The sequence below is a fragment of the Amblyomma maculatum genome, chromosome 7 (assembly GCF_055883805.1).
Source record: "Amblyomma maculatum isolate TAMU_Amacu chromosome 7, ASM5588380v1, whole genome shotgun sequence".
Taxonomy (NCBI): Eukaryota; Metazoa; Arthropoda; class Arachnida; order Ixodida; family Ixodidae; genus Amblyomma; species Amblyomma maculatum.
In genome coordinates, this window is record NC_139350.1 from 122,676,064 (window position 1) to 122,682,063 (window position 6,000).

Sequence of the window (6,000 nt, forward strand, 5' to 3'; positions counted from 1 at the left end):
CAACATTTAAAAATGTATTACGTGAGCTTCCTTGGAGCACTCTAATTAAAGAAATTTGTTGCGGCATTGTTTCGTTTATTGCATTCGCAATGCATTGTTCTGTTCGTGAGGCAGATAAAAGGGAGTAAGGTGTTAGGCCTCATTCTCACAGCCGGTGCTCCTCTCCGTCGCTGCGGCACCGGCGGGGGACACCGCACGACGGATGAAGCGGCGCGATGTTCAAACATAGAGCCGCCGGACGCCGTCAAACCTGTTCGGGCGGCGCTTCGCCGCTCCCACGTGACTACGTCAGAGCGCTTTTTTTTTTTTTCTCCTGCAAGAAAAAAAAAAAAAAAAATACGGAGGGCGGCTGCCCTCTCTGCAGCAGTGGAAGTCGTGTAGTCCGCGTCTGTACGGGAAAAAAAAAAAAAAAAAGCGTGCTGTCTCACGTGCTCTAGAGCAGTTTGGAGCTAGAAAGCGTTTTCATATCAGCTTTGGCAATGGTACAAACACCACGCGTACTGCGCCAAAACAAATGAGTATAATTATAGCAAGCATGTATTAAACCGCAGAAAGTTATGCTCACTCCAATAAAATTATTCTTCGCAATCAGCACAATCACAGAAAACGTAATGAACTATTCTATCAATAAAAGAATTGTTCGCGACAACATGGCAAGATGGTTTTGATACAAGCACTAAAAAATCAAGTTAGAATGGCGCCGACTGAAATAATATTTCACGCAAATCTGTCGGAAGTCGAGGTTAGATGTGACGTCCTGCATATCGCAAAATTAAATAAAATCGGCATTTTTTATTACCCTCTTGTGCTTTGGTGCTTCAGTAGCTGTACGCAACTCCACGCAACTCAAGAATGCTATCAATATAAGCATTGTTCACCAGCAATGAAACGTTCTTGTCGATACCACCATTCGTGATATTAAGGTAGCGCTTAATATTTCGCTATCACCTGCAAGTGCAAGCAATGCGCCTTCAAAAGCGGTGGCTTCCTCTTGAAACGCAGTTTCGTCACAGCTTTTTTTTTCTTTTTTTTTAAGGGTTCTCTGTCTTGCGGGGAGATTGCGACCTTTTCTTACATTTCTTTTCGCCATTGATATGCTTTTTCTTTACTTGCTTACCTCCTCCCCTTGACGAAGTTTCCTTGCCGCGCCATTTACCCGCTGTTTGCATTTTTTTCTCTCTCTCTCTTTTCTTTGTTCAGTTTTCTCCTCTGCTCCTTTCCTCACCTCGCTCATTACCTCTTCCTTTCCCTTCTTCACCTGTGCGGCAGTCGTTTTGACTTCTTTGCCTGCCTAGCCAGCAGGTTTTCCGTCCATCCAAATCTTTACTGCCTCGAACCTTGTTTGCCACTCCGTACTTGTTTTTGGTTCTGGTTGTGTCTATATAATGGCTCTTAGCTCAACTTGTGAGCCACATGCTTTACATGATTTCAATTTGTCAAGAACCTGTTCTGCGTTTGGATCGACTTAGGTTGGCGAGAAAAACTATCAGATTAACTATTTGCAACGAGGTACTGTTTGCGTAGCTCCAAAATGAAAGGGAGTGAAATTCCAAATCTACTACTTGAAAATAGTGTTACCTCAGCATCTCAGATAAAAAAAAAAAAAAATCCCCGTCTCTTATATTCCGCTTTTAGTGTGGCGACTTCTCGCAGCAGTTCAGGGTTGGAACGCCTTCTTATGTCAGCCTCAGTACAAACACCGCACGTACTACGGAACAACAAATGGGTACGGATATATATCAAGCCAGTATCCAAGCTCAGCATAAATGCGCACATCTATAATATTATTCATGGCAGTCAGTGAAATCGAAGAAAACTATAGGAACATATATAACTCTGTCATCAATAAAGGAATGGGTCGCCAGAACTTGCAAGATTTATTTTGATACACCCATTCAAACATACAACTGAAATATCGTAAAGTTTTGCAGGAGGTCATGTTTAGCTGCGACACCTGGTGCATTGAAAAATGAAAAAAAAAAGAAAAAAGAAACGGCATCTGTTCTCTTGTCAGCGCGCGCTTCGCGGGGCACTAAACAGGAGGGCAACCCCCGATTTTCGCTCTCTCTCTCTCTCTCTCTCTCTGTGTTCGCGCACCGCCGTCTGCATGCGAGCCCGCGATGGCAGCGCGGCCGCTCCACTAGCGCTCGCTCGGTCGCGACACACAAGCCGTGACGTAGAGGCACGTGAGAGAAGCGAGCGCGCTCACTGGTCCGTCTTTCGTGGGGCGGAGTCCGCCGCTCGCCGGACCGGCGGCGCCTTGGAGCAACCCCACGGCGCCGGCCACCCGATTTCGGGGAGTACTGGCACCATTAACTCCCCTTCTAGGGCGAGCGCCGGCGCGACGGAGGCGACGGAGGAGAGAAAAACCGGCTGTGAGAATGAGGCCTTAAGCGTGCAAACTGTTTCCGTTATACGTAAAAATGCCGTTTTAGATAATTTCTGTGACGACTGGAGTTGACGATTTCATCTACCTGAAACCATGTTGACATTATTTCAATGAAGGAGCTAGGAATTAACGAAAAAAAAGTAACAACGGGCGCACAACCAGCGCCGCAAGGTATACATGCAAGGTCGGCTTCATCTCGGTAAGTTGAACCAGTGGTATCAAATTGGTCGAGGCGTCCTTGTGCTCCGTCACGAATGCACGCAAGAAGAAAAAAATAACTAAGGACATTGGAACCGTTAATTAGAGTACCCGGCGAAGAAAGGTTAGTCTGTTAGGAAAGGTCCGAGCTTGAGCTTTGCCCTACGCTGCATTGTTGCGCGCAGCGTACAAGGAGACGACACACGCGCTCCGCTGGAGCAGCCACCACTGCTACTGACGCGCGCTCAATCTAGCGGTGACGTCATGGGACGTCGAGGCACGTGACAGCAGCGAGGAACCGCCCAAGGTGCAGGATGCTGTGAAAGGGAGGGTATTTGTGCAGGTCGTGAACGTGCAATCACGTGACACAAAAGTGACGTGGAGCTACTACGTCACTTGTGTGTGTCCTGTCGACGTTTTTTTATTTTTATTTTATTCTACTGGGGCAGTGAGAAAAGCGCTTGGCCGTCGGAGCGCGGCTTCGAGCTGGCGGAGGGATAGCATCTAGCCGTCCATGCTGTCCGCACTCAACAGCACGCACGGTTTCTTCTGTATTTGTTTTTCCTATCAGTGGGGGCAAGTTGAAAGGAGGGGCGGGTAAGGCCCCTCAATAAAGGGGCTTTAGGGGCGGGCAGGCTAGCCAACGTAGACAGCGTGGTTTCAAATGAGTGACGGCTTGGAGCTGCCCTCCTTTTTTCTTTTTCGCTAGCTGTGAGGTATGAGCTGGTTTGGCTTGAGAGGCAGCGGAGGGAGTACTGAAGATTTGCTGTGCCGCTTACTTGGCCGCTTTTGCACCTTAAAAGTTACGCCTCAATAATGTATATACAACAACTATATATATATATATATATATATATATATATAGTAAAGTATCCGTAAGCTAAGTAACATCTTGTATAATTTCACGGCTTAAAAACGTCAACGTTTGCGCGTACGCTGCTCTCATGCAGTTAAAGTTATTTGTTTTTTGTCACTACAAAACTACATGTTTGTGGGCTCGCGCGTCAGCAAATAACTCATGCGCAAGTACTGAATATATTTGAGGCCCCGCATAAGGTCAGTACTCTTGCACGTTTTCATTGTAGTGAGGAAGCGAACTCACAATCCCTGCAGCGCGCTGCGAAGAAGCAGACTCACGACTCGAAGTCCCTGCGTCGCTTCGAATACCAGCTCTACCCCCGCCAGACCACCGGAAGAAAAAGAAGGACTGCGAACGCACAAAATCTGCGCTCACTCATTCCCCCGAGGGAGGAAAATTCTGTTTTTCTGCTGCCCATAGTTATGTCAGCACTGCTTGGAGCCATGGGGGAGGGGAGAAGACTGTGTTGGAGGAGGAGCCATGGCGTGGACAAAACGGCTCTGACAAAACGGACAAAACAAACTGCCGCGAGCGCTTCGTCTTACAAGGGAAAAAAAAAAAAAAAAGACTCCGCGAGATACGCGTACGTGACGTGTAGGCTACGTCACTCACATGTCACGTGATTGCGCATCGACTATCTGCAAAAACATTTTCCCGTCTGTCGCCGGAGTACCACCCCAGGGGAGGATTTTTGCAGATCCTGGGCGCGCAATCACGTGACACAAAAGTAAAGTAACTTTTGCGTGTTCTGTCTGTGTTTCTTTTTCCGTTTTACTGGAGGGAGTGAGAGGATGGCTGCAAGACGTCTCTCAAGTCCAATGCGCGGAAAGGATGAAAGGAGGCGCTTGACCATCGGAGTGCGGCTTCGAACTGAAGGAGGGGTAGCGTCTATACTTCTTAGGAAAACGAAACGACGCACTCCTGACACATGGACAAAGGAAGAGACTACAACACAGCGCTATGTTGTAGTTTATTCTTTTGTCCGCGTGTCAGGAGTGCGCTGTTTTGTTTTCCTAAGTTGAGCTACCAACTAGTCTGTTCTTCCACCCTTGCAAGTCTGTGCTTGGTCTCACAAGATATCTGCAGCACTGCGAAGGGCAGAGGAGCCCTTGCAATTGTGCTCCTAAGCGCCTCTCGCCCCTGCGCACTAAAATAGAGAATTGTACTTCTATTGTCACCCCCGTCAATTCGAGGGCGAGAGGCGCAGGAGCACAATTACCTATTGTAGTGCGCACTATCCTGATTGGACCGAAGTGCCTCTGCCTTTCACAGTACTGCAAACATCTTGTAAAACCAAGTATAGCCGTCCTGCGAGCAAACCACATAGCAGCACGCACGTTTTCTTCCTTTTTATTCGTAGAAGTGCGGAAAGGATGAAAGGAGAGGCGGGCAGGCTAGCCAACGTAGACAGTGCGGCTTAGTGACGGCTTGGAGCTGCCCTTGGCAAAGCACAGCCACCGTGCAAGGAGCAGCATGCATGCTTGTTGCCTATCGCTTTTTTTTTCCTATCAGTGAGATATGGACTGCTTTGGCCTGAGCGACAGCGGAGGTAGCGCTAAAGGTTTGACTTCTGTGCGCACGTACTTCGCTCAATCGGCCGCATTTACACCTTAAATTACGCCTCTTACGTGAAACGGCTAGTGACGAAAATTTGTCTGTCCATAAGATAAGAACATCCTGTATAACTTCACAGCTTAATTCCAAACGTGAACGTTTACGCTCGCTTAAATAATGCTCTCAGTCTTGACAGTTATTTAATTTCCGCCACTACACAACTGCATGTGCGCCAATAATTGATGCGCACGTACTCAATATATCTGCAGCCCCGCATAGGGTCAGTATTCTTGCATGTTGTCATCACAATGAGGAAGGAAATGCACGATCTCTTCAGCGCGAAGACTCCGAGTCCCTGCGTCGCTTCGAATACCAGCCACCCCACCAAACCACCGAAAGAAAAAGAATGAAAGCAAAGATTGGGAACGCACAGAATCGACGCTCACTCTACATTCCCCTGAATTCCGCCTTTTGACTGAGCAGGGTAGCCTATATTGGCCAAAAACGGCCGTCATTCTTGTGGGCCGTCATTTTGGTCCCCAGCTTACGCGTTGCTCGCTCTGTAGATGTAGAACCAGGGCGAGGTAAAAGAATTTGGCCGTATTATCTCATTAGGAGATCACAGATTTGTAATTAAACCGAAGTGACATATCTTATTCGGAAGTACCGTTCGCCGACGCACTGTTTAATGCGTAGCATTACTTGGCTGGTGAGCGTCTTGTACAGACGGTTTGTACGGAAAGTGTCCGCAGTAGCTGTGTAGCTGTGTTTTATTTCAATCAAAGTGCCACAATTGATATATCAGTGGAAAGCTTATGTCGGATATAATTACACGAAAGTTATGGCAGGCACTAACTATTCAATAGTTAATTAGTTGATGGTGAAGAAAAATGAACTTCATGCAACATCGTCATATATCGTAGGATAGCTTATACTGAGGGCGACTGCACTACACTAATAGACCGATCCCACCGGCCAGTTTCACGACGCCGCCGCTGCC